At 46.1% G+C, this 27,640-nt stretch overlaps 1 protein-coding gene across 1 annotated transcript in view; it reads left to right on the top strand.

Annotated features, from left to right (window-relative positions):
- The window catches only part of LOC146798192 (uncharacterized), a 514,414-nt gene that overhangs the window by 406,701 nt on the left and 80,073 nt on the right, over positions 1–27,640 (top strand). The gene's annotated exons all lie outside the window — the stretch shown is intronic.

The following is a 27,640-nucleotide window of genomic DNA, read 5'->3' as shown; positions in this document are numbered from 1 at the left end:
ATCCTTTTGTATGGTATCTCAGATCTTCAAATGACTGGTGTAGAAGCAGATGCAAATTTGCTTGAGAAGTGAATTTCTTTCTTGCAAAAATTGCCCTACAATAAATAAGGTTTTAGGTTTATTATTTGCAGAAACAAATATGTCAAAAAACTATGACTGATACGATTCTCCATGACAAATCTTGAATGATCTTTTGTTGCGGAGAAAGCATATAGACTGAGTTGATTGGAATTTTCTCTGAAAAGAGAAAACAAAAATATGGTAGCTCCTAAATGTACAAACTTCAAGGTGTTAATTTTGGTGACCCTCCTACGAGAGAGAAAGTGGATTCATAATTGTCCTTGCTGATAACACCTTCAAGAGGGGCAAGATAGTATTGCACTCTTTTGTGACCATCATTTGCTCTGGTAGTGGAACATCTTGTGAAGAAATTGAATTACAGTAGTGCCATAAAAGAGGCTCAAACTAAATCAGATCGCTATCAAGTTGCTCTTTTTGCCAATGAACTCTTTTGCTTGATTTCAGAACCGGCTTACTCTCCCTCAGCATTAGTAGGGAGGTTACAAAAACTTTAGCATTTGTCTGAAGTTGAAAGATATGGAGATTTATGATATGCAGTTTGACGGCCGTGACCTTTTATTCACAAATAGCTTTGTATAGAGGGGAGACTCAGTAGCTTACTTGCATCTGCCCAACCAATATAAATATATTAATACATTTAATATACCTGGAGTCCTAGATGCACATTACAAAGAGTGGCACACATTGCATAAGCTGGACTTTTCCTGGTTTGGACAATTGAGTGATTTGAGGTGACCTTCATCTTGTGATTTTTGTTTGTAGCATTGTTGGCGAGGTTCACAAAACTACCCCTGGGTACATTATGTCCTTCCTCTGATCAGAAAAGACTCACAAAGTAGCAAGTTCCATTCTATAAATGTCAGTGTTCTAAGACAGTCTTGGAGTTCTAATGTAGAAAGAGATATTGGCTCCTCAGTTCAAACTTGCACGTCAATGAACAGGAACATTTTAAAGTACCAGTGAGCAATCTCCTTTTATTGTTCCCTGGGCATCTTTTGTTTTGGGGTGGGGGGCAGATTTTATTGTTTTTAAAAATGTTAGCCTCTGGTGGCAAATGTACAAATAACCCAAACATCGCCAGATCCCTGCGTGTTTTTCCTTGCCCCGTCCTACCACCCACAATCCATAGATTAAAGCAACATCTCTGAGAACAACAAGTGTCCCACCCCCTCCCAATCGTGCCTCATCCTCTATAATCTGCCCATGCCTGCCACACCTTGGTGGGTTTCTGCAGGCGGCCACGCGCCTTGTACATCGCCTTTCTAAGCCCATGCAATGGTCCATCCCTTTTTTCCACATCGCCTTCCACTCTTTGGCTATGTCCTGTTTAGCTAGGGTCAGATCCAGAAAGAGCAGCGCTAATTTATAGTGGTTGCCACCCATTGTGTCATTGATATATAAGAGGGTAGGTTTGGAGTCCATCAAGATATGCCAGGCAGAAAGTCACCTCGCGCCAAAACGGATCTAAGGCAGGACAACCCCAGACAGTTTGTATGAATGTTCTGTCTGCGGTGTGTCATCGGAGGCAGGTTGGAGAAACAATCACCCCCATCCTTCATAGGAGAGAGCGAGCAATATAGACACTGTGGAGGTATTTCAGCTGGATCAGTCTGAGTCTAGCCGCCGCCCTAAATGCCTCTGTGGCCCCGGTCCAGTCTTCATCCTCTAGGTGCCCCAGGTAATTTTCCCATGCCCTTCGAAGGGCGGGGAATGTGTCAGGTTGATTAGTCAGGAGAGTTTGGTATAGTTTTGTAATCTTATGATCCTCTGAAGTAATCTTACCCTCTAGCGGATTACATTTAGGGATGTCAGCCAGGGCCTCTGCATATGGTGTTAGGACATGACAGAGTTGTAAATAACAATGGAACTGATTGCGGTGAGGCTCATATTTCCTTTGTAGAGTCCGAAAGGATTTGAGGACTGTCCCATTCATAACATCACCCAGGGTAGAGATCCCTATCAAGTCTCATTAAAAAAAAAAAAAAACAGTTCAGCCACCTGCGGAAGCATGTGCCCCACCAGAGTTGTGTTGCCTCTGTCAGCCTTCGCCACCTCCCCATTTGTCGGAGAGTATTTTTCCATTGGTTTAGAACTACTCTGGTAGCTGAAGCAGGGCTGTCCAGGCTGCCTCGCCATACAAATAGGAGACTAGAGGGGTGTCTCCCATTGCTCCCTTCTCTGACTCGAAGACGGGATTGCCCTGGAGGCTATACAACCAGTTATTAATGATCAGCAAATGTGGAGTTCAGTAATATGATTCAATGTCAGCTGCTGCGATACCTCCATAGTAAGTAGATTTAAAACATTTGCTGAGAGTAGTACGAGGGGCATTGCCATCCTAAAGGAAGCTACGGAGGGTAGAGTTTAGTTGTCGGAACCACTGTTGTGGGATGTCATATGGGAAGTTTTGTAATTGGTACAAGAAACGGGGTAATGACACCATTTTAAAAATGGCTGATCTGCCTGTCCGGGAGAGATGGCAAGACGGACCACACCCAAACATCCTCCCTCAGGTGAGCCAGTACTGGTCCCAGGTTTCGCTCCCACGCCACTGCGGCATCAGTGGACACACATACACCTAAGTACCGAAGGCCTTCTGAGGCGATCTGTAGTTCTGATGCCCAACTAAATCCCTGTGGGCAACTATTCGCCAGGACACTGTAGATTTAGATATATTGGAATGGAGGCCTATGAATTGCCAAATATGTGCATAATTGTCAGGATGTGGGCCCCGTGCACTCCTGGTCAGTCAAGAAGAAGAGGACATCCTTTTCTTATTGTGCTATTCTATCCAAGGCTCCCTGCTCCCATTCAAAGCACACCTGAGTGTCAATCCTCACCCACACCTCCAGGGGCTCCATAGCAAGAGCAAACAGCAGGGTGGACAGGGGGCCTCCCTGTCTTGTCCCCTGCTGAATCCAGAATGCGTCTGATCTCGCACCAACCACTCACATTGTCGCTATCCAGTCCATGTCTAGGGCATTGTCAAGGATTTGACAATGCCCTAGACATGGACTGGATTACTTCTAAAACTAGAAGTTTTCTTATTCAGCCGTTCTCCAAGAGACCGCATATCTATATGCTACCGAAAATACATAAAGACCCCACTGACCCACCTTTCAGACCCATTGTGTCTGGATGTGGGTCATTGTTTGAACCTTTGGGTAAATACATCGACCAATTCTTGCAGCCTATCGTTTGTTCTTGGAAATCATACATACGTGACACCACCAAGTTTGTCACATTTACAAAATTTGGATACCACCAACATTAAAGAATGGTTGCTATGTATGATAGACGTTACCTCACTCTACACCACCTCAATTCCCCTACAAGAAGGGATTGATACTGTCTAATGGGCTCTTCTGCAACAGCCCCAGATTCGTGCCCATAAAGTCTTCATATTGGAACTTCTTCAATTCTGTTTGCAACACAGTTATTTTCGTTGGGGAGAAGAATTTTTCCTTCAAAAAAGTGGGACCTCCATGGGTTTTGGGGGGCTCCCACGTATGCTAACACTTTCATGGCTGCCTTTGAAGAAGAACATATTTTCAAAGATCCCACATGGAGTGAGCATCTATTGATGTTTTGTCGATACATCGATGATATTTTTCTAATTTGGTCTTACAAAGAAGAGTCTTTGAAACATAAAAACAACCAAAACACCAAAAACAACAGAATGTAATTCACTCATAATATCAATATCACCCAATTACCTTTTTTAGATGTCATGATTGAGAAAAATGAGCAAGGTATTAATACCAGTGTATTCGTTAAACCTACCGATCGAAACAACACACTGTTATTTCAAAGTTTCCACTCTCCGCATTTGATTCAGAATCTACCTTACTCTCAAATGTTGCGCATCAAAAGGATTGTCTCCACCAGAGAAAAATGTGATCAAGATATCACTCTCATCAAACAGCGATTTTTACGAGGGTACCTTCTGGAAATTGTTCTAAAAGCCGAAAAACAAATTGAAAACATTGATCGTAGTGATTCAGTGACGATTAAACAAAACCCTGTTACCAGTCGCATGGATTTCGTATCTAAGTTTTCAACTAGATCCAGAAGAATCAAAAAGGTGATCAACAAGTGATGGGAACTTCTACAACACGAACCCGATTTTGGCAATTCATTTCGGGAACGCCCATTTTTTGCCTATACTAGAAGCCAAAACCTCAAGGAGCTTTTAGCCGTTAAAAAGAACAAATGCAGCACCAACTTCGGAGGTATGAGAAAATGCAATAATTGCATTCATTGTAACAACGTAATGCAGCAAAAGTTTATTACACATCCTAGAACTGGAGAAAAAGTCACTCTCAAACATTCATCAGCCTGTAACACCACCCATGTGATCTATTGTATAAAATGCCCCTGCTGGTTTCTTTACATTGGAAAAACCGAAAGAAAAATCAAAATTAGAATTGTAGAACACAAAAGCATGATTCGGACCAAGAATACCAATTCCGACATGGTAGTCCACTGGTTGGAACAATGTCACAACATAGCCCAAGTACGATTCCTAATTCTGGAAAAAGTACAACCTAAAGAGGGTTTGGACCCAAGTAAAATCTTGTCTCAAAAACAAGTTTTTGGGATCAAGAAATTCAATTCAATGATGCCATTGGGTCTCAACGATAAATTAGACCCAAGTTGTTTCATATAAAGATCTCAACACAGTTCTTTGTTCAGCTACATCTTCCTTATCTTCTCACCCTTGTTCTGCATTATATACAATAGGATTGAGCGCATTTATTTCTGCACACTTTTTTATTTATCTATACTTTTACAACTCTACAATCAGTCTGTAAATGAGAATTCAACAGATTTGTCATACAGCATATGTGTCATGTTGATCCTTGTATCAATCAAACGTTTATGGCAAATAGATTATGCCTATGTTACAGGACGATTGTGGATAATGTGTTCTATGAAAATAATATACACGTGATATGTTGCCTATTGCGGGACTTGAGCGCCTTCAGCAAAACCGTTTGTTAGTACCATTAAACTGTACTTCATTCATCTGCATGATATCATTTAATGACACTCCCGGTTTTATGAGATCACTGTTAGGCAAGTCATGTTAGCATGATTTTATTGAATTGAGGCACGTATATATTTTTTTGTGATGAGGACAGGGCAGCGTTCTTTTTGTTTGTTTTAATTGATTGTGGCATATGTACACTATGGTTACTTTTCCTATTGGCCGTGCCTCCACAAGGTGGTTTTGTGGTGCTCCATCAGCACATTTTACCAATGAATTATGTCTAGCTGGGTGGTTTTTTCCACCATTATATTCTGAGCTTTCTCTGGATCAGTTACCAGTTTAGAAAGTCAATCGCGCTCAGTGTTCCTATAATTTAATTTATACGGTTTGTGACTGTTCCATATACTTTCAGCACTCCATGCACCGCACCAATATGGCCGCTACATTTGCTTAGGGGATGAGATTGGTTTGTATTCGGGCGAAGTTATTATCATGTGACCGGCACCAGGAAAGCGCGGTTACCGTCTCACGTATATGTTGAAGACCGCAAGTTAGCGTCTTCTGAAGTTTGTGTACCTGTTGTCTTGTGACCCAGTTCTTTCACGCGTTCCGGTGAGCCGCTTTTTGTTTAATATCGATTTGCTTGTTTCTTTGGCATTTTCAAGGCATTGATGTGTGAGTTTATCTTTGCACATGTTTCAGGTCTCGCCAAGCATAGCGGTTATTCCCACAGGTATATTTATCTCTCTACTATTCTTATCGCACTGTATTTCCAATCACACTTGATTTTCATTTATATGTTGTGGCACTTTTTGGAAGATACTCGTCCACCGTTCACCACTAATTACACAACGCTGTCCTCGCTTGGCAGTAAGTACTCTACTGCATGTACACCCGTCACTGGATCTACTTGTAGTATACACACCCAGCATGTTTGATTCAGAGCACTGTTTTATCGTTCACTCTTTCCGATTTTTCATAGCGTTGATATCTCTTGCACATAATGGTTACTATTCTTGTGACATTGTTATCCTTCCTGCGGGGCTCCACAGAAGTTGGTACATGTTTAGTAGTAGAGACTAGTTGCAGCGGCAACTGTTTTTTCGGTAGCACAAGGTATGCATGTAAGTTTCCTTGCATGTTTCTATTTCTGATTGACATTTTTGACTCTCCAGGTAGGGGGTGTCATTAAATAAGGTAGCTGCAAGTTATAGTTATTATAATACAATACCAAATGATTGGTCATTTCGGTTTATTTCACAGTGGCCCCTGAAGAAGGGACGAAGTGTCCCGAAATGCATAGGGCATTGCGCAATTGATTGGAATTTGCATTAAGAAGTCTATACTTCACACTTATGTTTATTGTATCATGATTAGTATATATGAGATAATTGATTGTAACCATTTACACTTTTCTGACTACATTGTTTTTTGTATGAACAGAGCTTTAAATTGTGTTATGTTTAGTTGAAACTGTCATAAATATGTGAAAACTTCCTCTAGTAGTGCACACAGTTAATTCAAGCAACTTTGCTGCTTGACTCTTTTCATACCTAGTCCGGATGTGGGACGGGCAGCTCACAATTACTGTGTAGCACACACCATCAGCCTAGCTAGCGAACTACTATTTTACTTTACCTTTACTGTTACTTTACTAATTCGGTGTGCATCGCTTGCATTATTCTGTGTTAAACATCTTTCCAGGCCACGTTCTAGAGCATCCTGGACACATTATTCCGGTAGTAAGAGAAGAAAACACTCCAAAGGTAAGTAATTTCATAGATTTCTGACTCCAGCAGGATCTTGTCTTCTGAGCTGGAGTTGGTTTCGCTGGAGCTTGCTGACCCTGCTCCTAGCAGCTCTGCTTCAGACCCGGTCTCTGAGCTGTCCGATCTCCTCAACCCACCTCTGCATTACAGGCTCCAGTCTTACCTGCGTTTCATGCTCCAGGCTCAGATCAGGCAGCATTTCTTGATGGCATATTTTCCTTGTCCTCCAGGGTTGCCTCCACTTGTCGCAACTTCAGGTCCCATGGCACCGTAAGTCCTTCCAATGTTCTTGCCATTGGCTCAAATCCTACTCGTCTCCATCCCACTGGTACCAACACCAGCTTGCTTTTCTTTTGTCCCAGCGCCTCAATATGCTGTGCCATATCTACGGACTCTGCCACCACAGACACTGCCACCACGTACATCCCCAGAGCCTTCGTTACCAATCTCTGAAGCCGTGCCACAACTAAAGTTGATAAGAGAATGCATAGTTTATAAGAGGAGAGAGAGAACAGGCAGAAGATTCATGATTTTTTTTATCTGACTCAGAACGTGTATGCCTTAGGCAATGATGACGCTGGCAGACTAAACCAAGAATTTGTAGGTCTGTCATCTGCTAGTGATCTGAACACTTCCCCACAAATGGAAAGCAGTTAATAGACAGGTGGTTTGTAGCTACTTTCCTGCTAAGGGAAATCTACATTTCCTCTCCTCTTAACCTTTGCTAGAGAGTCTGATTATGCAGGCATCAGGACATTAGGCTGGGACCTCAATGACTATCGCTTTGAATAGAGAGTCAAAGTGTTTAGAAGCTTGGAAGAAGATAACTTCTCTGTGGGGGGTATCAACTTGAAGTACCTGAATGCAAACTGCCTTCTAGCACGCTCCACTTATTCCCTATGGGATATGGCTCAGATGGTAGTACCTCATGTGCCTGGAGACATGAGAGCACATTTTCAAAAGGTGGTATAGGATAACCAGTATGCATCCCACCACATAATGAAATAAGGACTGGATGCCTCTGCTCCGTAGACTGAGTCATGGATGTCTCTGTCTCAATCTACAGGCATGCTAGGTTATGCATTTAAAATTTTTCCTTCGTTGTCCAAGCTTACTTAAGAAATGTGGATACTAATTACATAGACATAATGTATTAATGAAATTAGCTTGTAATGGCTGAGTTAAACTAGGAATATTACCCCGGTTCTGTCTTACTGACAGGGGTTGAATGAATGCCCCCTCTCAAAAATGATTTATAGTTAATGGATGTTCCATTTGACGGGACACACCTGTTATGAGAATAAAGTGGATTTGGTGCTGGAGCGCTTTAAACCCAGTAGGGCTACAACCCGTTCCTTGGGACTCTAATTGTCCACACCCACCAGGGATTACTGTAAATTTTGGCATTTTTCTGGTATCAAGAGGATTCTCCTTTCACCAACGACAGTCCTACCATCTACAATCTCCAAAACAGCAGAATCTGCTGGTTGAGCACTATAGAGTAAGAATCAGAGGAAGGTGCTAAGGATCCGCCCACCAACCCTCCTCCTCCCCTGCATCACCAGGCAAGCAGACTGTGTACGCTTCCCCAACTCATTTGGAGCCCATGAGAGTGTGAATAATTTGTCTACTGGCCTGGTCATTACTTCAGGCCAGTGGGACTTACAGAGAATAGAAATGATTACACCTTTCTTTCAGGCTCCATGCCCCTTCTAGCCCTATCCTTCCTCTACATTCCCTCGTCCGGTCGTGTTTTCATCCTGCAACAAGATGTAGCACTACTCCAATTCATAGGGTCATGCAGGACATCACACTTCTCACCTTTCCACCATCCAGATAACTGACATCCAGGAAAGAGTTCCATTTTTCCAGCAAGACACAAGAGTTCCAGTTCTGAGAATCCTCAGATTCTAGGATCTGTTTGCTACCTGCATTCTCCTAGTGATGCCCGCACTTTGGTACGTCGGGCCTTCCAGTGTTGCCTCCGCAGGCAGGGGCTACATTTGTCAGACTTCATTGTGATCTCCCACAACACTGCGGCGGAAATGGCTTGGCGGGTTAGAGAGGCGAGCCTCAGCTGCTGCATGGCCTTCACTTCCTCTACTACAGTAGTGATGGGTGCCTCCCTCTTAGGGTGGGGAGCTCACCTGGAGGATCTGAAGATCAGATGCCTCTCTTTTCCCGTAAGAACATGTTCTTCATTTCAACCTGTTGGAAATGCAAGCATTCTGGCTGGCGCTCAAAACCTTCCTCCTCTCTATCCAAGATTGGTCCGGACAACTCCATGGCAATGTGGTACGCCAACAAGAAATTGGGCGTAGGGTCTCACTGCCTTTGTTTGGAGGCATTGAGACTGTGGTCTTGGGTTCACCACCAAGCAATATGGATAACAGTAAATCACTAGCAAGGTCTCCGAATCTCAGGGACCACAGCCTGAGCCAGTGTTATCTTGCAGGTCACAATTAACAACTTCTGCCGGAGGTAGTCCAGGACATCTTTGCCCAGTGGAGCATTCCTCTTGTGGACCTGTTGCCCTCCTTGGAAACTCCACCATGCCATCAGTTCTGTGCCCTCCAGTATCTGTTATGGGGAGCTTTGGCGAATGCTTTTCAGTTGAAACTGAATTTTCCACTCTATCATGCTTTTCCCCCATCCCCTTGATTCTTCAGGTTCTGAGGGAACTTCACCATGACCGGCCCCCAGTAATTTTCATCAGCCCAGATTGGCCAAGGAGGATGTTGTAAGAGGATATTCGATGATTCTCCATATTTCCTCATCTCTAGCTGCAATTCAGACTAGCTCTTCTTTCTGTCAGAAGCAATGGTTCTGCACCCCAATCTCTGAGGCCTCCACCTACATGCCTGGAGATTGAGCTGGAACATCTGAATTCCTTTCAGTTGCCACACCAGAGGTAGTAGACATCATATTGTCCACCTAGGGGAAAACAGTTTGGAAGTAGACTCCTTCCCAATGGATAATCCTCTGTATTAGGATCTGCTATTCTTTGGCCAAGAAAGAGCCTCTAGTAGACAGTCAAAGCACAACCCACCAAAGCAAAATCAACTACTTGTGGCGTTTACCAGGGTAGTATGGATAGGGGTGATATGCAAGGCAGCAACATGGGCATCTCTGCACATCTTTGCTAAGCATTACTGCTTGGATTCTGAATTGCATAGGGATGGCCACTTTTCCAGATCCGTCTTGCACAATTCCCTAGTCTAACCATCCATCAACCCTCCTCCTGGGCAGGGTTTTGCTTTGGAATCTATTCTACAGGTGAAAAATCTGCAGATAGAAGTATCCATCTGAAGAAATAGTTACTTACTCTGGTAACGATATCGACCCACCTGCCTCATCTTTTGATGGATATGTATCTGAAAGAAACACGTTAGTTAGATTCCTCACCTTAGAATTCCTCACCTTAGAATATCCCCAGGCGTCAGACTGGATCCGGAAGATTTTTCGTCAGCAATACCCCTTGCGCGTCGCTAGGCGTCGTCTGCGGCTCCGCGTCCGTCGTCGGCGTCGTGCGCCGGAATGACGTCGTCGGAGTACTTAGACGCCGCCCTCGCGCGCCGACGTCAGTTCTTCTTTTTTCCGCGCCAGTAAGCGCAGATCCGGGAGAGCTACCCCTTTAGTCACTTTTTGACTAACTTTTTTCGATCCTTTTTGATCTTGTCTCGACTCCGGTGCCGGTAGGATGCCTGGTTTTAAAGCCTGTGCTGACTGATACCGCTTGATGTCGGTTACGGACCATCACCGCCGGTGTCTTTACTGCTTGGGCCTCGACCACGACGCGGAGTCGTGTTCGGACTGCAAGGCCCTGACCTCGAAGGCTAGACGGGAGCGGTCCCGTAAGCTTCTCGAGATTCGCCACTCGGCTCCGCGCCCCTCTCGATCCCGGTCCAGGAGGAGGTCCAAGGATCGGTCGCGGAGCCGCAGCCGACGTCATCATCGGTCGTCGGGATCCAAGTCTTCGGGTAAGTCGAAGCACTCCAAGAAGTCCAAAAGTCGACACCGCTCTTCGGACTCCCCTCGCCGGTCGCGCGACTCGGCCGAGGGTCAGGGTGGCTCCACCCCCACGGCTCCAGCGGAGCCACAGGCGCCGCGCAAGTCCCCATACCCACCGGTCCCTGGGACTGACGCGACGCCGGCGGAAGTCAGTGCCTTCCTCTCGGCCATGAGGAGCCTGGCTCCGCCGTCGACGCCCGCTGGCGCGCCTTCGGGCCCCGCGGACCCGACTGGGCTGCCTTGCCTGCCGGCGGCTCCGGCCCCGGCGCGTTGACGGCTCCGGCCTCGACGCCGCAAGCGCCCGAGGGACCCGTTCCCAAGTCCCCGCCGACGCCGGTCGACCTCGTCGCGCCTCCTCCACCGGCGTCGACACCGGTACCACCTCCGACGCCGACTCCGCTCGACGTCGAGCCCCAGTTCAGCCCCGCTCCGGGCCCGGCGCCGATACGGCGTCGATGGACGCCGCGTTCGGCGCCGCTGTAGACACATTATGTCTATCGCCCGGCTCCGCTCCTTCCTCCTGTATACCAGGAATCGGATGATGGGGACAACTGGGAGGGATCCGAGGATCCTATGGCCGTTCAGGCTCAAATGTCACAGGACTGGGCAGATGAACTGGGGGAGGCCAGTGGCCTGGATACCTCTCCGGACACTGGATTCGTCTCTCCTCCGACTGTGGCTTCGGAGGAGGGCGCTCCTTTCTCTGTGGTGCTGCGCAAGGCGGCCGCAGCCCTTGGGCTCGAGCTGCCTGCCGTGGCTGTGAGGACTAACGTCCTTACTGAGGTGCTTCAGTCTGCAGCAAGCTCCACTGAGCCTCTGCTGCAATTCAATGAGGCCCTCATTGACGTTCTGCAGGGCACCTGGTCCAAGCCCTCCACAGTTCCTCCTGTGGACAGGAACGTCGCCAGGCGCCACCGCCCTGCTCCGGGCGACCCCAGTTTTCTGTTCCAACACCCTACCCCCGAGTGCCTGGTTATCCAGGCCTCTACCTCCCAATCCTCCTTCCCGACCGCCCCGCCGGACCGGGATTCCAAGAGACTGGAACAGTTTGGCAAGAAGCTGTTCTCCCTTAGTTTGGGCCTGCGGTCTTTGAACACCGCCTGTCTCTTGGACCGTTATTCCCACTCTCTGTGGAATGCGGTGGAGGACGTGCTGCCCCTGTGTCCGGAGGAGGTCCGGACACGACTTACCCAGGCTCTGGCCGATGGGAGGGATGCAGCGCGACATGCTATCAGATGTGGGCTTGACACTACGGACTCGCTGGGTAGGGCAATTTCTACCACAGTGGCGCTTAGACGTCACACCTGGCTGCGGTCCACGTCCTTTTCGGGCGATGTCCAGAGCACTCTCATGGACATGCCCTTTGATGGCACTCGCCTTTTTGGCGAGAAAGCGGACAGTGCGCTGAATCGCTTTAAGGACTCCCGGGCTACGGCCAAGTCCTTGGGCCTCTCGGCCCCGCGGTCGCAAACTTCCGCCTTTCGCCCCTTTCGTGGCCAAGGAAGGGGTGCCTCCTCACGTGCGCCTAGCCACCAGCCGCAGAACCAACCTGCGCGCGGTCGCGGACGTGGTTTCCGCCGAGGCGGTTCTGGAGGACGACGAGGTCAGCCCACATCCACCCCGGCAGCATCCGCCTCAAAGCCTTCCTAGTCCGAGTTTTCAGGCCCATTCCACGCCAGTGGGCGGCAGAGTTCGTCATCACCTGCTCCACTGGCGGTCCATCACATCGGACAGGTGGGTGCTGCAAATCGTCCGAAGGGGCTACTCCCTCCCCTTCGAGACGACCCCTCCAGCCATGCCACCGCAGCACCACCGTATCTCTGGGGATCATTTGAATCTTCTCCACGAGGAAGTTTCGGCCCTCTTGGCCAAGGGGGCCGTCGAGCGCGTTCCGAGCCCAGAAGTAGGTCGTGGTTGTTATTCCCACTACTTTCTGGTTCCCAAGAAGGGCAAAGGGGGCCTACGCCCTATCTTGGACCTCCGGAACGTCAATGCCTTCCTCCGGAAGGAAAGGTTCAAAATGTTAACTTTGGCTCAGGTTCTAGCTGCCCTAGACCCCGGAGACTGGATGGTAGCGTTGGAATTGCAGGACGCATATTTCCACATCCCCGTCCTGCCGGCCCACCGGCGTTACCTGCGGTTCACGGTGGGCCAAGAGCACTTTCAGTTTACCGTGCTCCCCTTCGGCCTCACCAGTGCCCCTCGGGTGTTCACGAAAGTGATGGCGGTGGTCGCAGCTCATCTGCGCAGATCAGGGGTTCCAGTCTTCCCCTATCTCGACGACTGGTTGTTGAAGGCGGGCTCGCCCCAGACAGTCGTCTCCCACCTCCAGACTACGGCGGATCTCCTGCATTTGCTGGGATTTTCCATCAACGTGCCGAAGTCACACTTGAGTCCCTCTCAGAAGCTCCTCTTCATCGGAGCGGTTCTCGATTCGGCGCAGTTCCGGGTCTATCCGCCGGAACAGCGGGTCCGGGATATTCAGGCCCTGATTCCCATCTTTCGGCCTCTATCCTGGGTTTCGGTCAGGCTAGTGTTGCGGCTTCTGGGGCTGATGGCCTCCTGCATCCTACTAGTGCATCACGCCAGGCGGCGCATGCGGGCTCTGCAGTGGGACCTGAAGTTTCAGTGGGCCCAGCATCACGGCAACCTGTCCGACCATGTCTTGATCTCGGAGGGCACTGCACAGCAGTTGCAGTGGTGGCTCACGGACCGCGATTGGGTCAAGGGCAAGAGCCTCTCCCTTCCCCAACCGGAGCATGTCGTAGTGACGGATGCGTCCCTCCTGGGATGGGGTGGCCATATGGGAGAGGCGGAGATCAGAGGCCTCTGGTCTCCGGCGGAGTCTCGTCTCCACATCAACCTGTTGGAGTTGAGAGCGATCCGACTTGCACTGAAAGCCTTCCTTCCCTCTGTCAGGGGAAGTGTCGTGCAGGTGTTCACGGACAACACCACCGCCATGTGGTATTGCAACAAACAGGGCGGGGTGGGGTCGTGGACCCTTTGTCAGGAGGCTCTGCGCCTCTGGACATGGCTGGAACACCAGGGCGTCACCCTGGTGGTTCAACATCTGGCGGGCTCTCTGAACGCCAGAGCAGACGAACTCAGCCGCCGGTGCATGATGGATCACGAATGGCGTCTGAACTCCGAAGTGGCGCAAGGTCTCTTTCAGCAGTGGGGAGAGCCTTGGTTAGATCTATTCGCCACCGAAGAGAACGCGCAGTGTAAGCAGTTCTGCGCGTTGGAATTTCCAAGGCGGCACTCGCTCGGCGACGCTTTTCGTCACGAGTGGAGTTGCGGTCTGTTGTACGCCTTTCCGCCTATACCACTTCTGCCCAGAGTGCTGAAGAAGATCAGGCACGACCGGGCCCAAGTCATCTTGGTGGCTCCGGATTGGGCACGAAGGTACTGGTATCCCGAGCTACTCAGTATGTTGACCGATCCTCCGATACGTCTGCCCCTTCGGGAGGATCTTGTGTCGCAGCAGCAGGGGACGGTCCTCCACCCGAACCTGTCCAGCCTCCACCTCCATGCGTGGAGATTGAGCGGCGGCAGTTGATGCCATTTGACTGGCCTCCTGAAGTCTGTGATGTCATTCTGGCAGCCAGACGTCCCTCCACAAAGACGGTATACGCCTGCCGGTGGAACATATTTGTGGCATGGTGCACAGCAAAGGCTGTGGATCCCCTTTCCGCCCCTCTTTCTGAGGTTCTACTGTTTCTTCTTTCTTTGGCCCGGCAGGGCTCTGCCCTGGGCACCCTGAAAGGTTATCTTGCTGCCATCTCTGCCTTCTTGCGGCTTCCTGATCAGCCTTCTCTTTTCAAGTCCCCTGTAGTTACACGCTTTCTAAAAGGCATTACTCACACGTTCCCTCCTGTCCCTTTTGTAATGCCTCAGTGGGACTTGAATCTTGTTCTCACATTTCTAATGTGTGCTCCCTTTGAGCCTCTTCATAATTGTCCCCTTCGTCTGCTGACGCTTAAGACTGCTTTTCTGGTAGCCATCACCTCGGCTAGACGGGTGAGTGAGCTCCAGGCTTTATCTTCAAAGCCTCCTTTTCTCTCTGTTCATCCGGACAAGGTTGTCCTTCGGCCTCGTCCCTCCTTTCTTCCGAAAGTGGTGACTCCATTTCATCTTGGGCAGTCTGTCACCTTGGCCACCTTCTTTCCGCCTCCGCATCCTTCCAAAGAGGAAGAGAGGCTCCACCGTCTGGACCCAAAACGTGCGCTCTCCTTTTATTTGGACCGCACAAAGCAGTTCCGGGTGGACGACCAACTTTTCGTTGGATACGTGGGTGCTAAGAAGGGGAAAGCTGTGCACAAACGGACCATCTCTCGGTGGGTCGTTTTGTGCATCAAAATTTGTTACTCCTTGGCAAAAAAGGACCCTCCTGTTGGGCTGTGCGCCCATTCTACTCGGGCCACAGCGGCTACTACTGCTTTGGGACGGGGTGTCCCTTTGCAGGACATCTGTCAGGCGGCAACGTGGGCTTCGCTACACACGTTTGCCAGGCATTATTGCCTTGACAGCCAAGTCCGGAGGGATGGCTTCTTTGGCCGTTCTGTCCTCCAGGACTTTCTGGTGTGATCTTGGTTCGCAGACCCACCACCGGGGATGGTATTGCTTGGGTATCTATTCTAAGGTGAGGAATCTAACTAACGTGTTTCTTTCAGATGAACAAGTTACTTACCTTCGGTAACGATGTATCTGTAAGAAACATTAGTTAGTTAGATTCCTCACCGACCCACCCATCCTCCCCGTTCTGCGAACTGACATCTAGGGTTAAGGTTATCCTTTTCAGGCCCCTAGATTTTGTTTTTGGCACCAGTGTCGGTCTTTGCATGGCTCTGCGTTCCTGGCGCGGAAAGCTATGTACAAGAACTGACGTCAGCGCGCAAGGGCAGCGTCTAAGTACTCCGACGTCATTCCGGCGCCGACGACGGACGCGGAGCCGCAGAAGACGCCTAGCGACGCGCAAGGGGTATTGCTGACGAAAAATCTTCCGGATCCAGTCTGACGCCTGGGGATATTCTAAGGTGAGGAATTCTAAGGTGAGGAATCTAACTAACTAATGTTTCTTACAAATACATCGTTACCGAAGGTAAGTAACTTGTTCTTTAGGGAGAGTTAATGATTCCACATTGCCCTTGGTTCTGCACAACCTTATTATCAATATCTCTCCGTCCACTTGTCACAAAGACTAGGAAAAGGAATGGATGGAAATAGACGTCTGTTTCCGGGGGTAGGGAGAAGGGAGGCAGTTATATGGCGTCAGTGACCTCATCTGACACCACTTCTGGCGTTAATACTAAGCCAGCACCCCAACTGGCGATGTGAGAGCTTTGACCTTTCCAGGTCCATGGTGGAGTTTGGGATTGTACTACAGCGGAGGAATCTTCAGGCAGATGGAGTATCCACCAGAAAATGTGTTACCACAGGTAAGTAACTTTTCCTTGCGTACCCTGAAATTAGATATTATTCATAATTATTGGTGACTTTGAAGCAGTTTTACTAAATGTTTTTTTTTGCCTTTGGAAGCCAAAAATGTTCTACTTTTGGCGTTCCACACTTTCCCAAACAGAAACAGTACCCCCACTTATGCATCAAGATTTATGCATCAAATTAAATTAATTATAGGTAATCTGCAGTATTTCAGCCTGAGGTTGTCTTGCATCCATTGCAACCTACCTGCCCCAGATAGTTCTGAAAACTAGACCCCCAAGGGAGTATAGGGTGGTGTGGCTTGAGTAAATTCCACTACTTTTTCTTAACTGTATGTCCTTCAAATGTCAAACTGTAGCACAAAGTCACAAAGGGGCCTTATATTGCTTTGTGGGGGAGGTCTAGAATCTGTTGGCATCGGCAAAAGTCGTATCAACCAGAGATTTCACACGTCACTTGATCAAAACTTTTGCCCCACTTGCTTGTGTGGGCTTCCCACCCGCCACAAGAAAGGCTCAAAGAAACACACTAGAAATATCATGATTTTTCTGATGAATTTGAGTCATTCTGGGAATGTATGTAGATCAGGGATACGCCTGCACCCAGGGTAACCTACCAATTCCAGACATTTCTGAAAACCTGATACCCAGGGGACTCAATGGTGGTAGGACTTGTGATGTGACTAGTACATTTTCTTACCCAAAGTGCACTGCAAAGGCCAAAGATTGGGTGAAAACCTCCCATCTTCTTATATTTATGACTGAAATTCCAAATCTTGCAGTCCAAAAACAGGCCTATCAACCTGCATTCCCACGCTTCTCCCAATGAAAGCAGCACCCTACATTTGTGGGTGGACCTACGATACTGGATAGGAACAGATGGGATACCGTGACCATGTTAAGTCAGTGTCATGCCAGTGTGGCGTCCAAATGGTCACAAGTTTGGTTCATTCTTTTGGTTCATTCTTGTCACAGGCAATAGACTCATCCACACCTATGATATATTTTTCTTTGTGCGAAGCATGGGGACTCTGGGAGGTAAGAATTTAGCTATTTGCTATATGGTCCTGTTATTTTCTGTTACATAAAAGTGTAAAAAAGGAATTTTTGTCCTCCTTACTTTGACTTATACAAGGCATTCTGGGTACGAAATTGTGCAAGGATCCACGCAAGACTCGCTACTATGGAGCTCTAGTTTTTGAGAACACGATGGATTGGTGTGGTTTCCTGGGTGTCTGCTAACCTAGGACTCGATGCTAGAGCTATTCCCCATGAAACCATATTGGATTACCTAGGCATAGGTTTGATGTTGACAAGGCATTCCACAGTGACTTGGACTCACAACGCTGTCTAGTTTTCAGAAAGGTCTGAAGATGGTTGGTTTCTCTAAGTACTGGTTGGCTCAGGACCCAAATACGGCAGCCCTTACCTAAGCGAAGTCAACATTGAGTGCACATGGGTGCAATTTCAGATCTATGTGGTCCTATACAAAAAGCCTCACCCATATATGCCAGAAGGCTGAATGTTATAATATTCTCAATCAGCAGATAATTTGAGACTCTGGACAAAGAAGCAGATATTCCCGTAGAAGTGTACACATAACATTCTGCTTGTGTTGTATTGTTTGGCATTTGTATGTAATCTTGAGTGATTACAGGTGGACTTGTAGGTGAACATGCTTGTGGTTGAAGTTTGGTATAGGCAAGGGTATTCATCTGTGTGTCTAATTCAGACTTCTAGCTGCAAATTCCATACCATAGAATATTCCCAGGGGGTCAGACTGGATCCGGAAAATTTCAAGCAGAAGCCCTATGTGCCAGTAAGTGGCATCGATCGGATCTGTATCAGCGTGGTCCACACCAGAAGTGACCAGCACAGTACCTATATCGGTGCCACCCCAGTGCACTTACAACGGTCCTTTTCTTTCCATGCTATCCCCACAGATCCGGGGAGATCTACCACTGTCCATTTTTTGGACAACCTTTTTGATGTTTTGTCAAGAAGTGCAGGCTCTATTGGCAAAGTAGCCATTGAGAGGATACCCACATCATAAGTAGACTCTGGTTGCTCTTCCCACTACGTTCTGGTGCCCAAGAAGGATGGCGGCCTCTGCCCTATTTTAGACCATTGCCCTCAACTTCTCCTGAAGGAGGTGAAATTCAAGATGCTCACGTTCTGTGTGCCTTGGATCTTGGTGACTAGATGGTAGCGCTAGACAAGCATGCCGCCTACTTCTTCATCCCTTTCCTGTGTTACCTGCGGTTCATAGTAGGCTATAAGCATTTTCTGTTTGCTGTGCTACGTTTTGGCCTCACCAGTGCCCTTTGGATATTCACCAAATTGATAGTGGTTGTTGCAGCACATCTCTGGAGGTCAGGATTTCCAATCTTCCCCTACCTCAACAACTGGCTGTTGAAGGCAAGCTTGCCCCAGGCAGTCGTCTCCCACCTCTGGACTACAGATGCTTTTCAGCTTTCGTTGGGAGTTTACTATCAACGTCTTGGGTCACACGTGACTCCCTCTCAGATGCTCCCTTTCATCACGGCTATTCTGGACCAAGTGCAGTTTCTGGCTTAGTGAGTTCAGGATATTCAGGCTATGATTCCAATGTTTTAACCTCTATCCTGGATTTAGGTGAGACTGAATCTGCGGCTTCTGGGCCTCATGCATTACTTGCCCAATGGCATATGTGGGCTCTTTTGTGGGACTTTAAGGGGACTCTCTCCAACCCGGGCAAGATATCACTGGGAACTGTAATAGATCTGCAGTTATGGTTGACAAACCTAGGTAGGGTCAGTGGCAGATGCCTCTTCCCCTCCTCACCCAGAGCTCGCAGTAGTGACAGATTCATCATTACTGAGTTGGGGTTGCCACCTGGGAGAGGTGAAGATCAAAGGACTCTGGTCTCCAGAAGAGTCTCAGCTCCTTATCAACCTGATGAAGTTGAGTGATCCGCCTGTGATTGAAAGCTTTTCTTCATTCTATTAAGGGAAGACTATTTCAGGTGTTCACAGACAGCACCACGCCACGTGATGTTGCAACAAACAAGGCTGGGTGGGGACATGGACCCTATGTCAAGAGGCCCTGCATCTCTGGTCATGGCTGGAATATTAGGACATATTCCTGGTGGCTTAACATCTGGCGGGTTCTCTGACCTCCATAGCAGAAAAATGCAGGTGATGCTTTTCGAATCACAAATTGTGTCTATATTTGGGGGTGGCGTAAGGTCTTTGCAACGATTGGGGAGAGCCCTGGATACATCTATTCACCACTGCTGAGAATATGCAATGTCAGCACTTTTAGGTGCTGGATTTTCCAAAGCGACTCACGCTCTGAGACACTTTTCGTCTTGAGTGTAGCACAGGCTTCCTGTATGCATTCCCGCCGATACTGCTCCTGCCCATAGTTCTCAAGAAGATACCCTTAGAGACACTCATGAACCTCCTTGCCCTAGGTACCAGGGGAACCATTTACTAGGGACTTACAAGGGTTGCTAAAGGTATTACAAATTTGGGGAACAATTGTACAGTTTTAGGGATAGAGATCTGGCACTGGGGACCTGGATAGCAGGAAGCCAGTGCACTTCTGTCAAAATTGCATCACATATGAGGCAAAAAGTGGGGGCGACATGTCTAAAAGGGGCACTTTCCTACAGTACACAACAATTTCCGGAAATACATCAAAACTGTATCATCACAGTTCAGTGCAGTTGAGAATAACAAATGAACATGTGTCAATGTATGAAATGTCCACTTTTATATATATTATTGGTCTTCACTAAAGCATAAATAGTCTATAAGTGAAGAAGAGCAATTTGCAAGGAAGGAGAGGTGGATGTATCCTCAACATTTCAGTCCTGGGATGGTCTTGTGGATTGATTTAATTTGAGACTGAAATGTCGACAATACGTCCACCTCTTCTTCCTTATGGACTATGTATGCTTCAGTGAATACCAATAATATATGCCTATGAGAGAGGACATTTCATGCATCGAAATTTGTTATTCTCAACTGCATTAGACTGTGATGATACAGTGTTTATGTATTTTTGGAAATTATTTGTTGTGTACCCCTTAATCCCCCAGGCATTTTTAAATACATTGGATTTTCTACCATATCTCTATGTACACCTGCTCTTTCCTTTTCTTTTTTCACATTGTTATTTATATATTGCTTCATATTGTCTCCTCTTGGGACAATCATTTAAACAATAAGATTTTGTACTTTATCATTGTGTTGATGCAATTAAGTTGTAAATAATTATTTTTCAATACGTTTTTTTTAAACATTTTCCTTGTAAGCCCTTTACCTTTTTTCCGTTCTAGTAGGTGCCATGTCAGGGAGGAGTGGGGTAATGAATTCCCAGTGATGCGGGCCTTAAAACTTACCTGTTTCCCAGTGGCTGTTTGTTTCTCAGATGATGACTTTAGCTTGCCCCTGCCTGGTCTTGGTAATGTGGAGAACATTCTCCGCATTACAGAGGTATGTCATGTTCGCTTTATTAAAGGGTTAAACACCAGCCTTCCATACTGTCATTTCTTTTGGATGACTGCATGGTCATACCGAAAGAAGCTAAATGCCCTTCCACAAGGTCTTCATATGTCTTTGAAAAGGATAGGCAGCCCTGGTAACTTCCAAAAAGAAAATGCACTACTTCATCTTCTTTACCTCGCTTAATCTGGCTCCCAGTTTTCATTCATTAACATACATTTTGTGCCTATTACTGCATAACTGTCATTTTTAGTCACCTGCATTTACAATTCCAGTGTTAGAACATTTGTTGAAGGCCTTGTGAAAGTATTTAGTCCAGTTAGGGAAACCTCTTATCCATGGAAATTGAACACCTTTTTTCAAAGTTGCAAGTATCCCTATCAACTGTATTATTTGTCTTTTCCTGCAACTTGTATCAGTTTTTTTGACTCTCTCTTACCCTAGCTTCAAGTAAGACATCTTCTCCGCAGGAGGATTTCTACAAAGTCTTGAGATCAAAGCAACTCTGTGATGTTCCTTGTAAGGGCAAATATGGTGTCAAATCCATGCATTGTTTTCTTTTCATCTGTGCAGGCTTAGTAACATTGAAGTCATCCATAGCTTGAGTGGTAAGCTTTTACCTGATGAACTCCTATCATAAGAATCAGCATGTTCAAGTTCAGAACCAAACCTTCTCAAATGGAGATTTCACATCTAGCGATTTTATCTCTATGAAAGTATCAGCATGAAGGCAAGTTTTTGCTAGGGTGTACTTGTTAAATTTCTTCTAGAACTCACTCTTAAATAGTTTTCTTTGTCTGATGAACCCTATGAATTGACTTTTTAGTAGTTTTTTCCCAACTGTATTATAATTTATATTATACAGACTTCAACACTGCCTCAAACAATCGATGAGGTTAGTATATTTGAATATAAATTAATTTTCGGTGATGATGCAAAGGTTGCTTGGAATCCTAATTTTCCACCAGTAGTATTTTCATACAATTCATAAACTACTCTCCCTCCACCAGTGTAGGGCTAGAAAGGTTCATGATGAAATACTAATCGAGATCTTTCTACCTACTAGCCTGCCACAATCAACTTGTATCAATTGTCACTGCCTTACATTCTGTTATTCTGGAGCACTCTACTGCCTTGGATCCACAGTGGCAAATGTTCACCCGATTAGGCTGCTTCACAGTTAGCTATGTATTCTACCTTTTTTTTGTGTGTAAATTAGAAAGCCTTACTTACACCCTGTTGATTTCATTTTATTTTTCATTCTCTTTAGTATAACCTGAAATTCTGCATTTCGATAGGCAGTGCTAAAATACTTTAAATGTTTATGAAAAAAAGTGTACCCTTTAATATACCTGTTTCTAAGATTTCACCTATGGGGGGATGTTAGTGTGTGCCTTAAATGTACACAGTCATAATGGTGACCCAGAATTGAAAGTAGTCTCTTCTTCCTGTGCATGTATCTTATTAGTTTGACAGTTCTTACCTCAGCCAGTATCCTTTTTTAAAAGCCTAAGCACTAGGTAGTCAAATGTTCCACCATACGGTCCAGATTTACAATCCATGAAACTCTTGCTATTGTATTTTCTCACTATTTGTCGAACACACCATTCTCCCTCCTGGTGCAGTTTCCATAACCACCATTTTTAGATGCTGTGTAGGTGTTGTTTACCCCATCTGGCCTTGGTGCTTTAGCTTTATAATCTGGTGGCCCATTGGAACATTTAATTATTGTGCCATATTGAAGTTCTTTTACATTTAGGGCATCAGTGTTCAAATACCACCTTGCCTGCTGAGAAAACTGAAGTTATTATGTGAACAGGCATGGCTTGTCATTCAGTACAGAAGGAAAAGCAATGTGGTGTAGTTGAAATGCCTTACTTAAATTTCAAGGATAATGAAAAGAGCAGAAAAGAGCAGCCATGTTTCAATTTCTTCCAATTCTGAAGCATAACATACTTTTAAATACTGAGGTCTTCAGTTCAGGTCTGTTGAGAGTGAGCCTAGTGGCTCCACAACCTTTCTTTTAAGTTTGAAAGAAGTTTATTGATCAGCAAAAAAGAGAGATGCAATACAAAATATCAATATGAGAGGGAGGGGGGAAGAGAGGGAGAAGGTGAAGAGGGAGGGGATAGGAAAATACAATGCATATAGGAGAGTGTACATCAAAAATGGTAAAACAATAATCATGAGTGTTGAAAAAGAAACAAGGATATTACATCAGTCATTAAAAAAAAATCAGTATAAGCGAAGAGCATGAAAATAAAACAACATGTTGACAAATACTGAATGTGAGAAGGGTATCATGGGGGTTTAGGAACCTCTTGCTGAACAGGTGATGGAGAGGTTGAACAGGCAGCACAGTTGTCTAGATATAACGTAATGGGGAGCCATAGGTCAGCTCGCCTAGCAGCTAATTGAATAGGAAAGACAAAGGCATTATCAAGTCTATGGTTATGACAGACATTATACCACCACGCCTTAAAAGAAATGTTGGTAGCGCTTTTCCAATTAACAGTAATCTGTTGAAAGGCAACGGCCAATAATAAATCAACAATACGAACGCACATGTCAGCATTGTCCCAATCAGGGGATAAACTACCTAAGAAAAGGTGGGACGGGGAGAGAGGAATACAGGTGTGAAAGATAACATTAATTTGAGCCCATACTTGTAACCAAAAAGCATGTACGTGCTTGCAAAGGAATAACATGTGGAATAAGGTGGCATTGGGAGAATCACATGACCAACATTTGTCTGGTGTAGTGGGAAATCGGTTATGCATTGTGGAGGGAGTAAGAAGTAGTCTATTGTAAATGAAAAATAATGATTGTGTCAGGGAAGCCGCTCTAGAAGTTTTACGCAGCTTTACCCAGATTTTGTCCCAAAGAGATGTCGGGCATTCTAATCCGAAGTCAACTTCCCATTGAAGCTCAACACTGGATTTAGGTCTAGTGGACTCATGTGAGTGGAGGCGCTTATAGATAAGGGATGCTTTAGGAGTGTTACGAAGGAAAGAATGGAGTTGAGAGGTAGGAGTACATGAAATAGGGGAAGATGGGAGGACCGAGAGTCGCTCGAAAATCTCCAATACAGCAGCCTTAAGCAAAAGATATTTAGAGAGAAAAGACAAGGGTAGGCCATAAGAAGAGCATATATCAGGAAAAGAGAGAAAGGTAAGACCAGAGAAGTGCTGCGAAATCCAGATCAAACCTCGGATTCTCCAAGTTTTCCAATAGACGGGCTTACCACCAATTAAAAGATATTTATTATGCCAGATGGGGGAAGAAAGAAGGTCAGCAGTGGTCTTTGGGGGATCAGGAGTGACAGACAATAAAAGCTTAAGAGTGTATTTATGAATAGAAGTAGGAATCGAAGAGGGCTTATGAGAGAAAGCAAGATATTCTGCAAAGGAGAATGGAGACAGGAGAGTACGTTCGACCTTAACCCATAGAGGGCAAGGAGAAGAGGGGTCAAGTAACCAGAGGGAGGCTTGACATAGTAAAAAGGCCTTCTGATATGCAGGAAAGTCAGGAAAATTGACACCACCCTCCGATGCAGGGCGAATGAGCCTGACCACGGACATTCTAGGTTTTTTGGAATTCCATAGAAACGAGGATAATGCTGAGTTAATTTTTGTAAAGAATTTCGCTGGGATAGACACTGGGATATTGGAAAGCGTATAGAGAACAATAGGGGAGAGCATCATTTTAATAGTATCGAGACGACCCCACCAAGAAAGGTATAAGGGATGCCATCTAGCAGTGAGGTCTGCAATCTTTTGTGTACATTTGGACATGCATAGAGAGATAGTGTCTGAAATGGAGGGGGTAATGTGTAGGCCCAGATACTTAATATGTGAAGGACACCAAGTAAACCGAGATTCACTGAAATCCTGTTTAAATGTAAATTTGGTCAGGGGAAGAATCTTGCATTTGTCATGATTAAGCTTGTACCCAGAGATAGAGGAAAACTGCCTAACTTCGGCCATAAAAGCAGGGACGGATTCTGTGGGGTTAGAAAGAAAAAGTAAAATATCATCTGCATAAGCAGCAAGTTTGATATGAGTGTTTGCAAATTGGAAACCATGAATGGCGGGATTCTGACGTAGCCTGGACAGAAAAGGTTCTAACGCGAGGTTGAAGAGGAAGGGAGACAAGGGGCAACCCTGGCGAACGCCTCTACCAAGATCAAAATAAGAGGAAATTTGACCATTCGCATAGACCGCCGCTCTGGGATGAGAGTATAATAGGGATACTAAAGAAATAAATCTAGGGCCGAAACCAAACCAAGTGAGAGTATGAAAAAGATAGCGCCATTCGACCCGATCGAAAGCCTTTTCGGCGTCGAGGGCAATCGCAGCAAGTGGATATTGACAGCGGGAAGACTTTGACAGGATGTTGAATAGGAGTCTAGTGTTATCCGTGATATATCGGCCTTTGACAAACCCAGACTGCTCCTCGCCTAGGAGATCAGGAAGAAGATGATCTAAGCGGATCGCCAGCGCCTTAGCGAAGAGTTTATAGTCAATATTGACTAATGATATGGGTCTGTAGTTTTTGCAATATTGTGCGTCCTTCCCAGGCTTAGGTATGAGACAGATGTGGGCGTCCGAGAATGTCCCTGAGGAAGCACCAAGAGTAATAAAGTTGTGGAGAAGGGAGTGCAGTCGCGGAATCAGCAATTTGGAAAAGTGAAGGTAAAATTCGACAGTAAAACCATCAGGGCCAGGGGCTTTGTTAAGTTTGAGGTGTTGCAGTGCAATGAGTAATTCTTTTTGAGTGACATCGGATTCTAAAGAAGAGAGATCAATTGGGAAGTTGGGTGGTGCGTGAATATTTGAGAAAAAATTGGCAAGGGAGGTGGGAGAGGAGTGGGTTTCAGATGTATACAAAGTTTCATAAAAACGTGAAAATTCAGCGAGAATGTCGGCATCCATGTGTTTTAAAGTGTCATCGGAGTCATAAATGGATTCAATATTCAACTTATTATGTTTAACCTTCAAATAATTAGCCAAGAGCTTTCCCGCTTTATTCCGGCCCCCGTAAAATTTAGCTGTCGATTTCAGTAAGTACAAGGAGGCATCCTCCGTAGACTTCTCATTAAATTTCATTTTTGCTGCAACAAGGGCTGTCAAGCTATCAGCAGAATGAGAGGTAAAATACTCATGTTCCAGTTTCTTGATGTCAGAAAGGAGAGTTTTAGTGAGTCTACGAGCAGTTCTGCGTTTGTCCGCAACGTAACGAATAATAAAGTCACGTGCTGCTGCCTTAAAAGCATCCCAAATAGTGTGATCAGGAAGAGTGGCATCATCCTTAATCAGAAAGAATTCATCAAAAAAGGAAGTAAAGGTGGACGTAAACTTAGGATCGAGAAGGAGGGAGTTATTAAAACGCCATCTCCTAGGGCCAGTATTTTTAGGGACTATATCGACGCTTGTGAGAACAGGGGCGTGATCAGAGAGTAATATCAAGCCAATCTCGGAGTGTAAGAGTGATTGAGTGAGGTTGTGTGAAACAAAGATGTAATCAAGTCGTGATTGGGATTGGTGGCAAGGAGAGTAAAAAGTATACTCCCGCAACCCTGGATTACAAAGGCGCCAGGAATCTACCAACTTATGTTGCGAAATAGCATGGCAGAACAGCTTATGAGGTTTGTTAGGAATATAAGGGGCCATGGACTTCCTATCGATAAAAGGGTCAAGAGGGTGATTGCAATCCCCCGCTAGAATAAAATTATGATCCACAAATTTAGTTAAAAGTGGGGAAAAATCAGCCCAGAAAGAAGGCTCGCCCATAGTAGGGCCGTAAACATTAAGGAGTGAAACCGGAGCACCTCTGAGTGATAGCTTGACGTAAGCCCATCGGCCGGAATCATCCGATTCATGTGCCAGGGCCTGGAATGGAAGAGATTTACGACAGAGGATTGCCACACCGTTGCGTTTGCCATCACCCTGTGAGTAAAACAATTCACCGACCCAACCACGTTTAAGCTTAGCAGACTCTACCTCATTCAAATGCGTTTCTTGGAGGAATGCAATATCAACATTTAGTTTGGCGAGGTGTGATAGAATACGCTTGATCGGAGAATTAATACCCCTCACATTCCATGATACTATATTCAACGACATAACAATAACTTATCTGCAAAACACTTAAATATTATAGCTATTGAAAGGAACACCCATGAAGAGGAAGTGGGATAGAAAGATAAAAGAAAAGCCAGTACAAACACGCTGAAGTGAAAAAAAGGAAGCAAGCGATCAAGAGCGCAAGCCATAGCAAGAAAAGAGGAAGAAAATGCAACAGCGTCGAAGATAACACAGGAAGCCAGAAGTAAGGGAGAAGTGGGAATAGAAGAGTAAATCAAAATGGAGAGGGGGGGACTAGGAGCTATTTAGAGAAAGGTCCTGAACCAATGCTCCCAAAATCAGTACATTTAATCACAATGGATGGTTTCAGTTCCTATAGGTGGTGGGGGATACAGCCACTAATTATGTGCTGTAGCAAGAAGAGGGGTAGTCTCCTGGGATAGGTGAGTGTGCAAAGAAAGAGGAAGGTACTCCTTAGTTTGGTACGTAGTGCCCTCACACACCCTTACGAGTGTATAGCATCATCATCGGGCAAGGTTGCTCCTCGTGGGGGTGGCGCTGCAGTCCCTCACGGGCCCCTAGGGGCTCTCTAGCGGAGATCTTTTAGGAGTTGCCACAGTGGTGAGTGCGGGTATGTGGGAGGAGGTGTTAGTGAATGTGAGTTAAAATGGGTCAGGAGGCCCTGAAAATTTTATTCGTAGGACCCCTGATCCAAAATAAAAGTCCACGGGGATGGAGATGCACGTTTGTGCCGTTACGAGAGGGGAAA

This window comes from Triturus cristatus, chromosome 9, assembly GCF_964204655.1.
Source record: "Triturus cristatus chromosome 9, aTriCri1.1, whole genome shotgun sequence".
NCBI classification, from domain to species: domain Eukaryota; kingdom Metazoa; phylum Chordata; class Amphibia; order Caudata; family Salamandridae; genus Triturus; species Triturus cristatus.
Note: the sequence above shows the minus strand (reverse complement) of the source record. Positions and strands in the feature narration are given on the sequence as shown.